Here is a 20,652-nt window from a genome sequence, read left to right as displayed (position 1 = left end):
TCCGCATGGGAATCCTGTGGATGATGGTGGATCTGAAGGAGTATATGTCACAGTTAATTGTAAAATTATAGAGGCTGCCACCTTTATTTTATTTTTTTTCATCACCACTATAATATTATATTTTCCCCGCCATGTTTTATATGCAGAAGACTCCAGTTCAAAAATGTTAAGATTTATTGCCACATCAGATAAAAAACCATAATGCCTCAACAATGTGAGGCTGGTTTCATGTCATCATTTGTGACTTAATTTATACGTCGGGCATAACCCAGCCTGGCCCAGCGTATTTGATTTATTTACATCTGTTATCCTGATAATGTCAAAATTATAACCGTTCTTGAAGTAAGAATTGGGAGACGTGTATTATGAAACGGCATACCTCTGAACACCTCTGTTGCTGTTGCCGTGTGCGTGCAGTTCAAGAATTCAAATTTGTTCGCTTTCGCAGTGGCATAATGTTTCGGGTTTCAAAGCTGTTATAACAGGAGGAGAATGTGTGTTTAAAAAGTCAACGAATACGAACATTTTGTATTTCAAAAAACCCTAGCGTTTTTAACCATGAAGCCTTTTGTTACGATTAATACGCCGGCGCACTATTCGAAAGCCATTTTATTTTTTCATGGAAATTTTATTATTTTAATTTTTTTTTTATACATATATATTTTTCATTTTTATGGAAAGCCACTTAGCGCATCCTGGAGCTGAATGTTAGGTCTATATGTGTGTAAAGTTTCATCAAGATCGGTTCCCTGGTCTCGGAGCTTATTCGTTACAAAAAAACAGACAGACAGACAGAAGGACTGCCATTTATATCGTAGACTTGAAGATTGTGTAACACAACCTGACTTCATCATATTTCCTAAAACTATGTAATATATTGATATACTCCATAGCAGGAGACGGCATGGCATGTGGAGGTGTGCATATCGAGTGAAGAAGAGCCAGCAAATATGGTTATGTCCGATGCCGATGCAATGTCAATGGGGATTTATTCACCTCATTAATTAACATGGGCCGTTAACACAATAACCCCTCAAACCTATCATCATCATCATCATCATCATCATCATCATCATCATCATCATCATCATCATCATCATCATCATCATCATCATCATCTCGTCTTTTTCTTCACCATCACATTATTGGATAAAGTTTATCATCATTATTATTAAAGGTAAGTTTGATGATCTTAATAACTCAAGAAAATAAACTTTATTTTCTTTTCTTAATGCAGGAACATAAGCCTGGTGTTGGCTTAATGGTTAAGGTGGCTGCCTTACGATCTTAGGGTCTTGAGTTTTTAAGCCCTTCCCGTGTTGTTAAATAACACCAGATGGGTTGACTCACCCTGTCATGCTTCCAAGGTTGCTAAAGTGAATACCAGCTTCCTGGACTCAAGGGGCACTGCATCAGTGCATCAGAGCTGCGCTCCCAGCATTGATGCAATCAGCAACCAAAGGCTGAATATGAAACAATAATAATACTTCATTTTATGTTCTTAATAACTATTTTATTCATGAAAATAAATAGTGCCAACACAATGCACAATGATGTTCTTTAAGGGTACAGTTTGGACAAATTTTAAAGCTGAAGTGCCAAACCCCATTTCCAAATTACCCCATACATTTGCAGATTTGCGGTTCACAGGGATTTTCAAGAACATAACCCCCTCGTGAACGGCAAGGCCCTCGTGTATATACCTGAATATTGTGAGTGTGGGGTATCGTTCTCCATGAACACTTTAGGATTGTAAAGTAATGCCTTCTAATTGCGGCAATGGTTAAAATGATCAAACCTCATAAATGAGTGACCTGATGAAAAACACCGATTTGTCGACTTGTGAAAGAAGTGCAATTTTGAAAATATTAGCAGTCAATGAAAGGTCATTGAATAAATGAGAACCAAAGTACATCAGCTTATAGATTCCCAACAAAGAAAGAAGAGTTTAATTTTATCCTCTTCACATGAAAAATATGAACATTTTGCAGGACTAAAATATATATCCATTTTTAGATTAAAAATCATTTGAAAACGTTTTGAAGATCCACATTGCGGGAAATGGCATTTAGACTTGGGCATTTTAAACGCCAACGATAATTCGACATTGATTTGACAATTCATTCGAAATGAAAATATTTTGATTTCCTCTTTGCACCAATTTGAGGAACTGTGTATGATTGAATGGATGAACTATCTTTGAGGCGTAATGACCACTATTGTCAGTTCCCACCAACAAACTGTTCTCTATTGATTCCTGGAGACAGTTTTGGAGCACCTTGCGGAGTTTATAGCGAGTGCTGTGATTAGGGAAACAACCTTCAAACGCGATATGCGGCAAAGGTTCAGAAAGCATTCACCAGACAGGGTTTTTGACCGACACTTAAAAAATGGTTAAAAGAAATAGTGTTAGATCATCGAGCATCTTTTCTTTGCATACATACGAGTTCCCTTTCAAGGACCTTGAATGCAGGGGGAGGCCATTCAGCCCATCAACCTTGTGGTATGGGTGCCAACATATGGTTGTTGGTCTGTGCTCTCTCCTTTTAAATTCTGAGCATCAAGCAAGGAAGCAGTACAGACCATTTTTGAAGTCTTTGGTATGACTCAGTCAGGGTCCAACTTTCGACCTCCCAGACTCAGAGTGAATGGATGTTCTATCCATTACTCCACTGAGTGTGGTTAGATAACATAGAGGTAAGTGCTCCACCTCAAACCATGTATTCCTTGTTCCCCTACACACGCGATGTGAAAAGCGGGGTTAAGCAATTGGTTCACTTCTGTCTGTCTGTCTGTCTGTCTGTCTGTCTGTCTGTCTGTCTGTTTGTTCGTCCGTCCATCCACAAACGACAGTTTATGATCGAAGAGCAACCTCATTTCAATTGAATGTTATACTTATAATATGAATTGGAAAGCAAACCTGTAGTTTTACAGTTCTTTGCTCTGAATTCATCCCGATTGCACATGCATAGAGAAGAGCGAGATAATTATTTTCTCTGTCTGCCTGTCTGGCATTCAACCAAAATTGAAAATTATTCCAAACAGAAAACTTACTGTTTTTAAGGATGTCATACAGGACACATACAACAGGCATGAATAAGTAATGTAACGTGTTAGATTAAGCGATTTAATCGGCACTGCGTCAACAGCATTAAACTTCTGGAATTAATTTTTTTATAGGACCGTTAAAATCATCATTTTATTTGAATTGAATTATATAGTTGAACACTGTAGAACACAACTCATGCTCTTACCGCTTCCAAAAACCTCCATTTTTTTCAGTACTTGGACTGTGGACATGTTAAATAAGGTGGTTTATAAAACTACGTCAGCAGCGCTAAACTTCCAGATTTTTGTTAATGTATGACCTTTAAAAGCAATGTTTTATTTCATTGGAATTATTCACTTAACACTTGGCAGGGTAAGGTGTTCTATGAACTCTCGAGTTCCTTTTTGTGTTGGGGAAAGAAAGTACGAAAGCGCAAAGGGGTAATGATAATATTTATAAAATGAAAACGTAATCTCTGCTGCATGACAAGGCAACGTTTGTGTAGTTTGTACTCTGCACAAGCAGGAAAAGTATACGATTACACCACCAGAGGTGATTTAGCCATCAGCGCATCTAACATCGGCTGCTTTAAATTGCTAACAAATATGCCTGGAATTAAAGTGTCAATGGAAAGCGGACGCATAAAATTTACAAGCCAATCTGGATTCCCACGAGGCTGCTGTGTAGCTCACATAAACGTAATTTGTGCTGTGCAAAACAACATGGCCACTCACCTGGGATGGCGAGCAGGCTGTGGGGCCCGGGAATCAAAGCGGAGAGCATATGCTGGGAGGATTGATGCAGCCTTTCTGTATTTGGATGCCGCTCTTTTAATAAGCATTCATGCCGCCATATTGTGATGTTTGTCGAGTTAACAGCCATTGCTCTCCTCACCATGCATCAAACCGCCCTGGACTGCGGCAGTTGCTCCCGGATCATGTTGCACTTACAAGGGGGGCATCGTGTGCCAACATTTATGTGCTTGTTTGGCTCTGTGAGACGAGCCTCGTGTTTGTTTCGTGATAAAGCACCGCACGTTTGTGTGGAAATTAATGCCGTGCTCCAAAAGCAGTCGCTCCTACATGGTGCGGCATCATGCTTCACTGTTGCTTTTCATTTTCCTATTTGAGAGCCACATAGTAGTCGCGGTGCTTTCATTCTCCATCCGTACGCACATGTGGCAGCATTTGTAATCAACTTTGCATCTGCCTTCGTGCAAGTGCTGTTCCATTTCTGTGCTCTTCATAAGCACAAACTTAGAATAACCTATTAGGCCACAAACCCCACTGTTACTTTGAATTGCATGTTCACTCTTTCAGTCTAATGACTCAACGAGCTGCCAAGCACCGGTGGCAGAATGGTATTGCTTGTGGGACTTTGTGTGCATTCCATCGTTGTCGCAGATGGCCCCAGACTTTGCTTACCCTGAGTGGTTCTGGCTTGAGCCAATTGGCCCAATGCTGCAGTGCTACAAAAAGTGTATTCCAAGTTCACAGCCACATGACTAGGTCAAAGCAAGGCCCTTTGTATGGGTTGCTTGCCAACCTGCCTTCTCTCCTCACCCAAGGTATTCCAAAAGGATATGGATGGGTAACGAAAGAGATGACGTACGTTTGTTTCAATGACAACAGTGAAACTAGAATGGCACTCGGTAGAGCGCATACCTTTGCCACGTCATTCCTGATCCACGAGAACATATCGGGCCCAATAAATTTTTGAAATATCATGCTATACAGTACTAATCGTTTTTGGCCCTCCCTCTCAATGGTGAAGAATCACTTGAAAAATTATATAATTCTCGTATCTAGATCCAGATCCGGATCTTCACCAAAATCTAATCAGTTCGTCCTTGTCAAACATCCAACCTATCCACCAAATTTCATCCGGATCTCCACAACTTTTTGAGATATCCTGCACACAGTCAGACAGACAAACAGACAGAGTGGGGGTGAAAACATAACCTTCACCTTCGGTGGTGGAGGTAATAAAAACAATTTGAGTTTTATGATATGTTATTGTTTTAGGCCTCCATTATTTATTCACCAAGAAATGAGCAATATTATATGAATTATTTTTGAAGCACAAGCTTCTAGGTATTGTTTTTTTCACTTTCTCAAACTGTTCAAATATCTTCACTTTCTCATAGCACGATTTGGTTTTGATGTGTTCACACGAGGTAGCCATAGAAGTTGGACACGGACACAAGTTTGCGGGAGAGCTTTGACATGAGGTGGAGGTGGAGGTGGAGGTTTGACATGAGGTTGAGGTTGAAGACTGTTGAGAGGTTGATGTTGAGGACTGGTGAGAGATTTAACTGAAGTCGTGACTTGAGGTGTAAATGGAGATTCATTGCGAGATCGAGTTGGATAGGCGCATTGAAAATTCATCGGAAGAGTACGACTCGTGGGTAGTTGAGTGTAAATGATCACAGTTATTAACCAGGCAGGCTAATAAGAGGCAGATTGAACAGTGAATGATTGCAATCCTGGGAGGTTGCATAGAGACGGGTAATGGAAAAAACAGCTGGTATGACACCGGAGGATTGGCAGCAGTACAAAAGCCTTGTGTGCCTTAAGGAAAAGAAGAGTGCCATAAAGAACTTGGCACAAATGAAAATACCTAGGTTGCATTTGCCTTCGATGGTCAGCTTGACGAAGTGTTCGCCCAAGGCTGGTGATGACTGATGGTGATGCCAAAGCTTTCCATAGGCTGTACCTCAGCCATTGGCTGAACTTCGAAAAAAAAACCTCCCAAAATACAGGGGAATTCTCAGGTGATCTTTCGAGAGAGGTAATAAGTGCATTGCATGGGACTTTAACTGGTAAACCAGTATTTGGTCTTAAAGCTAGTTATGGGTTAGATGTCGCCCGAGCATGTCTTTTGGTGGTAGAGTGCAAGTGTCTAAAAAAAATTGTTTGTCAATATAACTTATTATCAGTCCCACACATCAGCTACCATTTAGGATTACAAGTCCTTGTAATCATTCTCGCTTTTCCATGGGCTCTGGTCTTTTATCAAAGAGAAAACGAAGTTATTTGAGGAGCTCAAACTGCTTTTGCTTACAGCAATCTCTATACATTGGACAAAATCCTCCCTCCATTTTTCTCCCATGTACCTGGTCCTTCACTAATACATCCCTTCGCTGTATCCCAACTTCCTCACTTTCAAAAAAAATCAACAAAATAAACACTATGGAATTGCAGTCAGACTGTGGTTGTGTAGCTATCTCCTCCTAGGCTGTTACCTGAACATACTCGAGTCGTGTGTTCCACGATTCTTGGAATCCAGTGTTTCGATAGAGCTAGACGTGTTATAGTGTTGGTTGGTTCTTACATGTTGGTTCTTATCTAAATCTTCACATCAATGCCATTATGCAGACATGTGAAACAGGAATTATTTATTTTCCATCAAGTGTGACAAATAGCATCACCAACAATATAGATTGTTCGTTTGACCTAAAACCCTTACTCATGTATCCTGATACCAGAATGATTTTGAGACAGGCAATGTTTCTATATCATTGATACAAACAAACAATGTGTATCTTGTAGTGTCTTTTGCAGACCATAAGTGTATTATCCCCAGACCAGAGCACACACTATCCATTGAGATTGGATTCGACACGTGATAAGTAATAGCCACAATACCCTTCATGACTGAAGGTCAATAGTCTTCAGTGATGAGTTTTAGGTTCTATTTACACTTTCGTGATAACAAGAGATGTGTGTTGAGACATCATGCTGTTGAGCGGTTGAACGTGGAACATGACTGGGGGTATCGGTTTCAATGGTAGTATTGGTACACCAACATGTGTGTTGGTGGCACTAATATGAGTGGCAGCCATAAAAGATGTAAGGTACACTCCAGAAAAAAACAGTTCGACAGGATGGTGCAGGGGTAGTGGACTGAACCTTTGAGTTGTCCAGTCTGGGTTCAAATCTTGGCCTGACCATACAGTGTCGGATTGGTGCTTTGCAGACAGGATGGTGTATCCGAGTTTGCCATCCCTTGGATAGATATTCCTGGTGTTGGCTTCATGGTTCGGGTGGTGGACTTGGTATCCTAGGATCCTGAGTTCAAATCCCACTCAGCTATTGAATTAATACCAGGTGGGGTTGACTCTGCCTGTCATCCTTCCGAGGTCGGCAAAATGAGTGCCAGCTTGTTGGTATCCTGTGGCGGAGTGGCAACCCGTCCAGGATTGTGCCCAATAGCCAAGGAGACTGCTTAGGCAGCACCAATGCTCTGCACAGAGTCTGGTCTCAATGGATCGATGGATGGATAGATATTAAACTGAGTGTCCTACTTGTTGGCATTAGTTTGTGGAGGTTAAAAAACCCACGGTGTCCTTGGAGAAGAGAAGGTAAGTTCTTACCGGCACCTGAGCAAATTACAAATTCCTGGCTTGCCGACAGCTGAGAAGGCTTTTGCATCACCGACGCACGCTGAAAATATTACAGGACTTTGCTGATAATCGATTCATGTCATTAACAATAATCTAGAAAAAGGAATCTTTCATAAAAATCAAGATAAGTTTATTATGTAGCACTTATGCATATATATCTCAATATCTCTATCTCTATCTCACCCCCACTCCCCCACTCCCCCCTTTCCCTCTTTCCCTCTCCCCCACAGGTACATTGCTGCCAAAGCATCCCCATGGTAAGAATCGCAATGCGTGATTTGCCTTTACCTTCACAGCTCTGTTCAAGCCAGGAATTTGGAATTTGTTGAGAGGACCGGCGATAACTTGCTTACTCTTCACAAAAGACACCGTGGGGTCTTTGAAGCCCACCAACTATAATTCTAGGAGATGGGATTACCAGTTTTAACGGGTTGCGTTGTGAACACCGTGCCTGTGAAACATCAAGCTCGGGCTAGATAGCTTAAAGGTAAGTGTGCTACCTGTGTAACATCCTGTCAGACTGTATAGCAAGCTCTAAAGCAAATATAGTTCATGGTTTGGTACAGAATCATCGTAGAAACTTCTGGTTTGCGTCGCTATCTTCTCTAGAGACAGCTTTTATTAGACAAGGTCAGAGGTCACGTTGACGATTTCATAAGTACCAGTCTATGACTGCTTGTTTGTTTGTTTGTTTACCCTGTAGCAGCCACACCGTTTCAGAGATCATGACCAAACTGGTTAAAGACGTCGGCCATGGTCCAACTTAGACACTTGTCGTTTTTGGTGAATCTAGGTCAAAGCTCAAGGTCAAGGTCACCAAAAAACCGAAATTCTTATTTTCACAATAACGTCCGCTAAAATGGTCATAACGACTTCAAACCAAATCCAAAATGTGCATCTTCCAATTCTGCATCCAACCATATGTCTCATTGGGGTGTCACACCAACACCCTTCTTAGCGGTCGGGGGTCGAATGTCAGGAGGGGTCGGGTCAAAAATTTCAAATTGCGATAATTACGCCATTTCAAGTCCGATTGACTTCCAAGTTATGATCATGACCAAACTAAGTGCTAGAACTCATTAAACAGTAGCACTATCGACTTATAAGAACGAAATTGATTTACAGGTTTTTGTTTTTTCAGAGATCATGGAGATATGACAAAGTTATTCCGGCAATTCCTTGCTCCACGAGCAATTTCATTTGTTTGTTTGTGTGCAGGATATCTCGGGTCATTGTAGACGGATCTGGATGAAATTTTATGGACAGGTTCGATGTGTGACAACAATGAACTGATTAGATTTTGGTGAAGATCTAGATCTGGATCCGACTACTCTAATTTTTTAAGTGATTCTATACCATTGAGAGATCGTGCCAAAAATGATATAGAGCACGATATCTCAAAAAGTTGTGGACGGATTCGAAAACTTGGTGGACGCGTTAGGCGTGTGGCAAGGATGAAATGATTCGATTTTGGTGAAGATCCAAATCCGGATCTGGATAGGGGTTTTATTGAATTTTCAAAGTGATTCTTCACCATTGAGAGATGGGGCTAAAAACGACATATAGCATAATATTTCAAAAACGTAATGGGCCTGATATGTTGTCGTGGATCAGACATTGTGGGGTGAATGTACACGCTCTACTGAGTGCCCTTCTGGTTTACCATGGGTTTGCGAAGTGATATTGTGCAGGTATGGGTAGGTGTTTGGGGGGGACATTGTACAGCTTCTTATTTACCCCCTATGGCTGGGAACAGCAGGTTTGGTATAAGGCTCAAGCAAAGTCTGCACATTGCCTGAAATAAAGGAGTAAGGAGCTGATCTGGCACAATGCAGCTGCACAGCTGATTATTATGGAGATCTGGCAATTGGTATTAATGAGCTCTTCACAGAGCCTTGCACATTGATTCAAAGTTATCACAGGGGGATTCTAATTAATCTTCGGCATTTTGGTAAAGCAGCATAGGCACTTGAGATTGAACCGGCAGCAAAATGACATTGTTTCTCATTGTCAATGTCTCTTTATCGACAACGCCCCAGTTTCTCAGAGCATAAGACCACCTCAAATCGAGTATTATTCTTTAAGCGGCATTACTTGGACAGGGGGTTATTCAATACACAACAGCCCCTGAAATCACAACTTCGTAAAATCTGCTTTCATCTGTTTGGTCGAAAATGAACTTTGAAGTAAAATGACACCTTTTTTATTTGGTTGGTGGATGTGGTTGGCACCATTTCAAGCAATAAAGTTCCATAGGAAAGCAAGTAAAGAGTCAACCAGAATGTGTGGAGAGAGAGAGAGAGAGAGAGAGAGAGAGAGACAGAGACAGAGACAGAGACAGAGACAGAGACAGAGACAGAGACAGAGACAGAGACAGAGACAGAGACAGAGACAGAGACAGAGACAGAGACAGACGGAGACAGACATTGGGACCATACTCTGTGCAGAGCGTTGATGCTGCTTTAAGCAGACTCTTTGGCTATTGGGCACAATCTTGGACGGGTCGCCACTCCGACACAGTATACGAGCATGCTGGCACTCATTTTGCCGACCTCGGAAGGATGACAGGCCGAGTTAACCCCACCTGGTATTAATTCAACAGCTAAGCAGGATTTGAACTCAGGACCCTCGGATCCAAAGCTCACCACCCGAACCATTAAGCCAACACCAGGCAAAGAATGTGTGGACTGGTACCTCATGTAAACCAGATGAGACTGCACAAGCAGATTACCTCCTCCCTAAAGGTCATTGTGGAGCCAGCTGGGATTTAATTAGTAAACTGTAAGTGACATTTTAATTTTATAACACACTCGATTTCCAGAAGGGAAGAAGCCAAATCCTAAATGCTACCACCTTCATTGGGATTCAAATCCACAATGCTTTGAAAACCATTCTATTCTTATTTCAACCAGGCCACTGTACCCACTGTTTCACAAACTGGCCTCACTGTACCCAGAACTGTCCTACAAGGGACTGCATGTACTGAGAATTTAAACTTAAGTGAACCAGGGAAAAATTTGATTGGTCGTGATGATGTAAAATGCTTTAATATTTTGTCCAAGTAATGCTAAACCAAAGGGTTTTGAAAGTGCCAAAAAGGTGATTTGTGTTCTGCAGTGTTTCAAGTATATTATTCAACTGAAATAAAATAAAGATTGTAAAGGTCATATACAAAAGATTCTGGACGTCTACCGTGGTTGATGCAGTGTTTTATACACCACCCTATTTAACACATTACATTAGTTCCTCGTGTTTGCTGCTTTTTTCCTTTTGTGACGTTTTATAAACAGTAAAGTTCCTGTTTGGAATCATTTTCTCTTTTGTTTGGCTGCCAAGCAGGCAGACAGAGTAAAAAAAATTCTCACTCCTCTCTGTGCATGTGTGATCGGGTCAAATTCAGAGCCAAAGTACTGGTAAAGTACAGGTTTGTGGTTTGTTTTCCGATTCGTGTTCAAAATATAATATTCAATTTAAATTAAGTTGCTCCTCCATCATAAGCTGACGTTTGTCGATGGAAGAACAGACCGATAGACAGAAGTGAACCAATTGCTGAACCCTGTCACTGAAGCTCCTGCCAAATGCTCTCCAGCAATCACCCTCTTTCAAAATCACTGAGATCTCCTCTTGCAGCCATGCTAGCCATAAGTATAGGCAACCAGGCCTGTGCAACATTTTTATACATGACCCTAAGCAGGCTCACCTGTCCTCCGAGCTGGAGCTCGTTATTAAAGGCCTCTGCCACCATTTCTTGGGTGTGTGTGTGTGTGTGTGCGTACGTGTGTCCGTGGGCCCGTCTAATAAGTAGGAACTGCTGTTAAGTGCAAGTGACTGTACATAATAAGTAGACGGTTGTAGTTCTTTTGTCATGCTTTTGTTGCTTGTATAATTGCATACGTGTTTTGCCTTGTTTAATTGCATACGTGCTTTATTATAATAAATGTCCTTGTGTGAATGTAAACCTGTTTGTTGCGTCCATTCCTCCATTGAAATGCCATCTTGTATTGCGGAATATTAGTTGGTTTTTAAATAGCCGCTAAAGTGATTGGGTCCAACGGGACTGCGCGATAATACCCCGCTCGGTTATCCCAAAAGGAAACGAGCTGCTTAAGCGGCTCGTTTCCAAGCGGTCCCGTTGAGGTGCAATCTCTCGGTAACCTACCCGCGCGAAAATTTAGGTAAATCGAAGATTTGGCGATTGGACCCTGTAGCGCGAGTAGAGTACGGACAAGGTTGTGGTGTGCTGAAAAACACACCCATGGCTGGTTTCCGGCGTTGATCCGGAAAGCCGCGACTGGATTGTCCGTTCGGTGGGCGAAGCGACCGCCATTTGTTAGACGCGGTCGTTCGCACGCCGGGCGGGCGGGAATACTACAACAATATATATATATATATATATATATATATATATATATATATATATATATATATATATATATATATATATATATATATATATATATATATATATATGAGCCTGGTGTTGGCGCAGTGGTTAGGGCAGCGGCTTGGGATCCAAAAGGTCCTGAGTTCAAGCCCCGTTGAGCCACTGAATTAATACACCAGGGGGTTGACTCAGCCTGTCATCCTTCCGAGGTCGGCGAAATGAGTACCAGTATACTGGGCCGGTGTATACCCCGGTTAAAATAGGTGTATCATATCCCTGTGTCGTAAGAGGCGACCAGGGTTGTGTCAGGAAGGGCATCCGGCGTAAAACATGTGCCAAATCACTATGCGCATCATACGGATGATCCGCTGTGGCGACCCCTAACGGGAGCAGCCGAAAGAAGAAGAAGATATATATATATATATATATATATATATATATATATATATATATATATATATATATATATATATATATATATATATATATATATATATATATATATATATATGTAAAAAAGAAAGAGCAGACCCAGTTTCAGGACAACGTTACGCCGGTTTCGCAGCCGGCTTCATCAGGCACAATAGACCCCGAGTCTCGGCATGTGTACGGTTTTTATTTCGATACGACTGCTCATTTCCGGTCACGTGCTGGTGTTCGAGGTCAAATGGAGGAGTGCTTTTTTATTTTGTTTTGCAAAAGCAAAAACAAACGTCAAATCACATCATTAAAGGGGTGCTCTGCTCTTTTTTGTTTTTACTACAACATGATCTGGTGTTGTATGTGTGTGAGTGAGCATGTGTGTGCGCTTTTGTTGTTTTGTGTTTGTGTTTCTGGGGCACGAACACGGCTAGTTTCATCTCCGGGTTGGGCATGATTTGTGCGAGGTTGGGGTTCTCGTTGGGTTTTGTGTACATGTGGATGTGGTGTTTTGGATTGAGTGTTGAATGTTGCTCACCTTATCCAGCCGTTTGCATCATCCAGTTTTCGCCATTTGCATCAGAGGTGTGATTTGTGTGGGTATGTCCACTGTCTCCCCAGTTCGACCACTCTCCCGGCTCTTCATGCTCCATGCCTCCAAAATCAACCCCCTTCGAAAATGAGACGCAAGGAGCGGTGGTGATGTCCAAACAGGACTTGTTTCATTTATTAATAGAAAAAATGGATGAACAAAGGAATTGAATGAATCAACAAAGGAATGAAATGAGTGAACAAATTAATGAACAAAGGAATGAAATGATAGAAGAAATGAGTTTTCCAAAACTCTAACCGAACCATTCTGGACCATAATTTTCAATATTGTGGAAAGGTAAGTTCTTAAAGCATTTTTGGTGAAGATCCAAATGAAATGTTCTGTTTTTTTATTGAGTATATATATATATATATATATATATATATATATATATATATATATATATATATATATATATATATATATATATATATATATATATATATATATATATATATATATATATATATATATATATATATAGAAAGCCTGGTGTTGGCGCAGTGGTTAGGGCAGCGGCTTGGGATCCAAAAGGTCCTGAGTTCAAGCCCCGTTGGGCCACTGAATTAATACACCAGGGGGTTGACTCAGCCTGTCATCCTTCCGAGGTCGGCGAAATGAGTACCAGTATACTGGGCCGGTGTATACCCCGGTTAAAATAGGTGTACCATATCCCTGTGTCGTAAGAGGCGACCGGGGTTGCGTCAGGAAGGGCATCCGGCGTAAAATTTGTGCCAAATCACTATGCGGATCATAACGGATGATCCGCTGTGGCGATCCCTAACGGGAGCAGCCGAAAGAATAAGAAGATATATATATATATATATATATATATATATATTATAAAAACATAAATTTATAGATCCTTTTATAGATTCAGGGGGCCTGCCTTGTGGAGCAAGATCAGCTGTTGGTTGGTGAAGGCTTATGGGAGCCACAATTGAATGGGGGAAAGGATCGATGGAATAGAAGAGGGTCAAATCCAGGTGGTCAGAATGGGAGAAAAGTTTGAAGAAGAAATTGGGTCCACAAATAAAGTAATTCACCAAGTAAATGAGGACATGTCGGCCATAAAGCAATGGCAGAAAGAGGAAATAGGATTTTGTAAGTGCCAGAGTGGTGGTTTGACTGAAGAGGTGCAAAAGTTGGAGGCCCGCGTGGTGGAGCAAGATCAGCTGTTAGTTGGTAAAGGCTTATGGGAGCCACAATTGAATGGGGGAAAGGATCGATGGAATGTTACAGGAGCAGCTAAATACTTGGGCCAAAGCCATAAAGGGAGAGGAGATAGAACCAAGGGTTTCTGTTCATCTCAATAGTGATGTTGATGGTTCTGTCGAGACCATGCTTAGACTGACTGACTTGTATGGAGTTGGGTTGGACTTGCTACACTTTGACAATGCGGATGTTTCTGAACAGGGTGGAGCAAATTTGGCAGAGTCAATGTTTGAACCACTTGCAGAACATGTTGCGGAGGAGAGTTGCATCAACAGTAGCTTACAGTTGGTTCAGTGGGAGGCTTATCTTGAATTATGTCAGAGTGAGTCAAGTGCAGGCTTTGAAGAAAGACATGTCCGCATTTGCGTCTTGGGCACCCAATGAGAACAAGGTGCCAACACCGTCTGGAATGTTGCAGGCATTTTCTCCTTTTACAGCAACTCTGTTCTCAGCTGGAACTTCTGCAATTTTCTCCACAAGCTTTTGTGTGGTGGGCACCGCAAAGTTCCACAGGATTCCCTACTTAAAGTGACTCAATTAAAGGAGTTTGGTCACGTGTGGAACCACCATCATGACCGTTGTGGTTGGCTTGTTGTGGTCTACATCATGTTGAACATAAGGAACGTTGACTGCCACATTGGGTCGGTTTTTCCATCTGGCTTAGCAGTGATGGAATGGGAGCTTGGCGCTGCTGGAGAGTGTGGCATTGGTGCCATCCTTCAGCTGATGGTGGAGCTGTTTGCCTGTAAGGACAGTGAGCTTAGCCGTTCTGAAGCAGGTTCTGTATCTTTGGATCTTCTGTGTGCTATATCCATGACACAGGCTAGACAGTGTCGCCTGGCACCTCTAAACCAGGTCATACCAGATCTGAGTCTCTGAGTTTCCCGTCCCATGGAGCTACAACTGTGGTGCGATGAACAGCAAGTGCCGCACACTAGGGCATCTGCACTGGTTGAGCATGTGAGTGCAGTAGTGGTGATTTGAGGAGAGGAAGAGTCAGAACTTGAACCGGAACCAGAACTACAGCCTTTGCTGATTCTGGAACCTAGCATTACAGAGGGACCCGATGAAAAAGATCTGCTGCTAGAGAGTTTATGCCAGGAGATCAGAGCATTGAGTACTTTACACATTCATTCAGATTGAGTATTAAAACACATTCCAACTCACTCCAACTCTCATCGCAGGCAGCCGAGCAGATGAGCGTAACAGCCCAAGGTCAGGTGATGGCATTCGCATTAACCATGGTAGCTGTTTGTCTGGCTTTTGTCCATCGTGGATGGAGGAGTGCGGTTGCCAGTGTCTGTGCGTGCCTGGGAGTTGTCCTCATGCTGGTTGTAGGTCAGCTAGTCGTGGTCTTGTTCTGCCCTTGGCCTGGTGCGCCCAGGTGATACAGTTTTGGCTGGATCCGCTGGGCTGTGGCAATGTCTGTCTGCATTTTAGCCATAGCCACAGTTTTTCCTGGAGGAGGATACAGGCATCGACTGAGAGAGGATGTGAGAATTCCAGGTTTACCAGATCTTGGAGGGGATAAAGGCTTCTGGGGATGGACCAGAGAACTCTAGGATTACCAGATCCCAGAGGAGGAAGGAGGCATCAATTGAGAGTGGATGAGAGAGCAATAGCTTTACCAGACCCTGGAGGGGGATGCAGGTTTCTGGGAAGGAATGAAATAAATTTGGGTCTGCCGGACCCCAGAGGAGGATGTAATTTACTGGAAGTGGATGAGAGAAATTTGGGTCTGCCGGATCCTGGAGGGGTATGTAGGTTCCTGGAGTGGATGAGAGAAATTTGGGTCTGCCGGACCCCGGAGAAGGATGGAGATTACTGGAGTGGATGAGAGAAATTTGGGTCTGCCGGACCCCGGAGGAGGATGTAGGTTACTGAGAGTGGATGAGAGAAATTTGGGTCTTCCGGATCCTGAAGGGGGGTGCAGGCATAGATCCTGCTGCCTCTCGCAAGAATGTTTGTAGACAGTTCTTGTGGCTGATTTGATTCTCCGACACTTCATCGAGGGTGTGCTTAAATTCTCCGATTGCATCCAAATCTACAATACAGCCAGGGTGATCTACAATATTTTGGAGTGATGGACAAATTTAGGAAATAAATAAATAAATGAATAAATAAATCAATAAAAAAGTTTGAAACCAAGGGAGATTGAAAGCAATGAATCCACAGGGGTGGATTAAAAGGGTGCAAAGAAAATTTAGAAGGGTGGATGACACTCTTGGACCCGACCAACCTGCGAAAACTTACACTTTGGGTAAAGTGCTTTGATGCTCACTGTCCAAAGGGTTCAGTTTTTTGCTGTAAATTGGGACATGGGTAATTCGGATGAGTGCGAGCGAGAGTGACTGAATGGTCGGTGAAGGGATTGGTTTGGAAACCAAAATTGTTTTGTGGAGTTGATGTCTGTAATGTGTAATGAATTGAATTGTTTCAAGAATGAATGTGAATTATATCATGAAAGCAGGCCATGGCAGTACAGGAACACAACCACTATTTTCGCATTACAATATTTAATGGCAACTGATAAGGAAATGAGATGTTGGACTGTGTGGGTGGTGAAGATATGTGGGACCGCAGGAATGGATCAAGCTCTGGAGGAGCGGTGACTGCGGCCCCCGCTGTGGTAATTTGTCTCTGGCAGCCGGTGGTGTCTGGAAATGGAGACCTGTTGAATGGGGAGGTCTGGTTGGGCGACCAGCGGTAGAGAGACCACTGGCGACCCCTATGAGGCCCTGAGAGCCTGGATGTGTGGAGACCATCCCTGATGTGGCATACAGCAAAAGAGCTATTTGGCTGTCAAGGACCGAGTAGTTGAAGGGTGGAGGGGGGTGGGTTAAGAAGTCGTTAGTCGAGCGACTTGTTTTTGGATTGCGGGTACCACAACTGGAAGAGCCCCCACCATTTTTGTTGTACGGTACCTCCCCGCTGCCCAGTTGAGGATCATACATGTGTGTAATAACATCGAAGCCATAGTTTTGCATGTTGGGAATGAATGATATATGGTTTATGTATGAGTGTGTGAGGAAGGTTTACTAAATCCATGTCACAAACCTGTACTGCAGAGGCAGGGATAGCGGAAATTTGGATAAGTAAATTGGGATGGCTCCGCAGGTCACATTGGGTAAGGTGGCATTCACCGATGAACGCAGTCTTTATAAGGGGGTTGTACAAACATGAAAGTAAATTTTTGGTTAAGGTTTTGTTCATTATAGTAGGTTTTTGTGTGTGTTTTCTAATATTTTCTACCCGGCCCAGGAGTTAGGATCAAGAAACCCAGACTTTTGCAAGTATTTGAATTGTTGTGTTTGAGGGGTGTAAAACGTTAAGGGAAATAGGTAAGTTTGCTGTGGCTCACTTCCCACAGCCCCTTCAAATTTATTTCATAAGCTAATTAGGTGTGAATCGGTAAGTGGTAAAGCCAGGATGGTAATGCCTGCATCAAACCTTACAGGAGCTACTGTTCCAGGGAGGGGGCTATGTTATGATTATGGGGATAGATGAAAGAATCCAATAGGGAACAGCATTGTGTGGAGTTGCTTGGTCCGTGGATGAGTAGAAAACATCTCGATGTCATACGTGGGGAATGTGTGAGCTTAAGTGTTATGTGTCACCACGCGAGGGGTGGTGCCGTGTTAGTTAGCTTAGGAAGTAATAATAAGTTCCGCAGTATGTGATTGCCCTCTGTGATTTTTCCCGATGTTTTTATATTTCAAGCCAGGTAATAAAGGTGGGGAACATGTCCCTGAAACCACAACAAACGGGCAGAAAGCCCCACCTTCAAAGCTTGACAACAAGCGAAGTCACTCCTCCGAAGGACGATTGATGGGTGTGATATGAGAAGCCAGCCGAGCAGGCAGAAGCCCGCCTTCCTGGGTTTCGGGGGAGCGGGCTATAACCCGGAGGCAGAGCACAAAATAGGACAGAGAGAAATGGAGTGACGAAAGGCAGCTTGCGCATTTTGAGAGGCGAATGACAGGGAGCGCACAGGAGAGGTTGTGCATTTTCGGAGGTAGAAGGAGTTGGTTTGGCATTCTGGGAGAGCCATGATCAGAGTGGAGGCACAAGGTGCAATGTTTTTGGAGAGGCGAGAGCAGAGGTTGAGCGCACACTGAAGAGGATGACACAGCCATTTAATCCGTGTTGAGGTGGTTTGGCTCGCGTGGCGAAGTAAGACACTACCTTTTTGTTCTGGTCAGGTCGATGAGGATGAGCGGGGCACCCGAAGCCGTTACACTGGGGCTTTAAGCTTTTAGGTGGAGTGCTGCTCGTGGATTGTCTGGCGTGTCCTTTGTGAATTATCGTCCTTTGTGAATATTTGTTTTATTTTTCATTAGATTTATTCCTTTTAAGACACTGTAGCATTGTGCTGTCTTTGTGCATTGCCCTTGTGCTGTGCTCCTCCCCGTGCTCCTCCTGGGTGGTTCTCCTCTCCGCCATTACACCCTGTTAATGTGCTTGCATCAATCCCCGATGCTCGGTTGTAGCCTTGAAGGGAGAAGCTTTGCCATCCATCCAGGTCGGGTTTTAACCCCCTGGACACAACAGTGTGTGTGTGTGTGTGTGTGTGTGTGTGTGTGTGTGTGTGTGTGTGTGTGTGTGTGTGTGTGTGTGTGTGTGTGTGTGTGTGTGTGTGTGTGTGTGTGTGTGTGTGTGTGTGTGTGTGGTTGCGGGGGTTCAGGGGCTACTCGATCATGAGGGGAGTTTCTTGAACCCACTTCCCGGCCGATGACCCTGAAGCAGATAAGCCGCAGGGAACATCGTGGTATGATGGGTTGCTAAGAAACGACAGACGCCATCTGAGAGGCTTAATTTAGGAAGGGCCCAGCATCCAAATCCAGCTTTACGTTCCCAGCAAATTAGTCACTCCAGATAAGAAGTGCTTCCCAACGCTCCACTGTTACCAATCAGAACAGCCAAGCAATATTGTAAGTGGAACGCTGACTCATGTCGAACAATAATGAAACTGCAAGGCCAAACACCCTGTCACTAGTTATACGCTATTCTCTAACCAATGGAAAGAGATGATCAGGCATTTGGGAAAGCAGTTTATCCAGGATTAAGAAAAAGCATGTATTTACAAGCAAACAGTGTCACACTAGAAAGTTCTTACCCCCAATAACATAAGCCCCTTAGGCAGTCATCTTATCATAACTTTCTACACACATAGGCACCTCGAGCATTCTGGGAAAACGAGATAAGAAAGGTTGATGGACAGATGAGCGAAATGATTGGGGGTATGATGTCGACCCCAGCCTAACCGTCAGTGAGCCGGACAGCTCACGTGGTAATGAAGAGAGGGTGTGGTGCAGGTGAGTGAGATGTGTGGTGAATGCGGGTGAGTGTAGTAAGAATCCTGAAAAGGGCTGTTGTGCATTATATTGATGCTCCGCAAAACCAGGGCGAGTCAATAAGGTACATGCGATGGAAGATGCAAGGATGTAAGGTGCATGAGTTAGGTGTTTTGGGAGAGAAGTTAGATCTGAGAAGAATCACTGTTGATTCTCTTGATGCTTGAGAGGTTGTGGTCAGTTTTAATGAAGCCAGCATTGGAAATATTGTCAGTGAGGAGGTGTGGTAACCATGACTGGAAGCCTGCATCTCCGTGCCTGTGACGCTTGGAGCTCTCAGCACTCATTCTGCTGCATTCTCGGTGCCCCTTCCATTACATTCTCAGGCACGGTGCTTAGCATGGTTCACCTCGGACTCTCAAATTCTCCACTCGATCACCACCTCCCCTTGATAGACCAACCAATTCTGAACTCCGAGAACTCCTCCAGAAACCAACTTCACTTCCACTTCGAACCAACCACCACTTTTCGGCTCTCCCATGCATTTTATTGCCCTGGCCCCTGTCTCCCATGTCTGCCTTTTGTGATCCAGCCACTCTGAATGGCTGGTGCTCTGAAGGTCATTGGCTGCAGGAACACGGGTGGGGGGCATTGATTCCTCAGAGGCGGTGGAAAGGACAGAACTGGTATCTCGGTAGTGTAGCAAGGAAAGGGCAATGGGTCTTACGTTAACACTGAGCCAGAATCTGCTGTGCTAAGAGGCTCCATACTCGATGTACAGCATTGAAGTGTTGCTGTTTGCATTCGTGTGGTTAGTGGCATGGTTTGTGAAGTGAATGTTGTGCATGGTTTGAATCATGACAAATGTCCAGTCGATATCAGGATGCCCTGGAAAGGGCAATCATCATGAAGGTTTGAAGTACAAATCAAACATATTGTATCCAACACGTTTCTGGCTGTGCAACCCCGAGTAATCTTGACCCCTCGCCGTTTACTGACGTCAGTCAACAAGGATGTGCTATCCACCTCACAAACCAGCAATGCTATTTCTGAGCTTAAGTGCCGATGTGAAGCTCGGTACGTGGGCCGCACAACACTAAGACTGGCTGATCGGATCAAACAACACATCCCCTTGGCGATTCGAAGAAAGATTGTGAGGGTGAGAACACAACCAGTGCGAGCATGGAGAAATGTCCAGCAACCACCGGCCACTGGACCTGCTTCATCTGCCATTGCACAGGACCTGGTTGCCGACCCTATCTGTGCAGAAGAGTACAATGCAGATATGTTGAG

At 43.4% G+C, this 20,652-nt stretch overlaps 1 long non-coding RNA gene across 1 annotated transcript in view; it reads left to right on the top strand.

The window, feature by feature from the left end:
* Nucleotides 1-11,504, top strand: part of LOC147028092 (uncharacterized) — a 116,294-nt gene extending 104,790 nt beyond the window's left edge. The window contains exon 4 of the long non-coding RNA XR_015057418.1: nt 7,685-11,504. This is a non-coding gene — a long non-coding RNA (uncharacterized LOC147028092). The remainder of the gene's footprint in view (nt 1-7,684) is intronic.
* Nucleotides 11,505-20,652: the final 9,148 nt, after the last annotated feature.

This window comes from Eptatretus burgeri, chromosome 4, assembly GCF_056783735.1.
Source record: "Eptatretus burgeri isolate ZD-2024b chromosome 4, Ebu_testis_v1, whole genome shotgun sequence".
In the NCBI taxonomy this organism is placed as follows: domain Eukaryota; kingdom Metazoa; phylum Chordata; class Myxini; order Myxiniformes; family Myxinidae; genus Eptatretus; species Eptatretus burgeri.
This window is presented reverse-complemented; position numbering and strand designations above follow the sequence as displayed.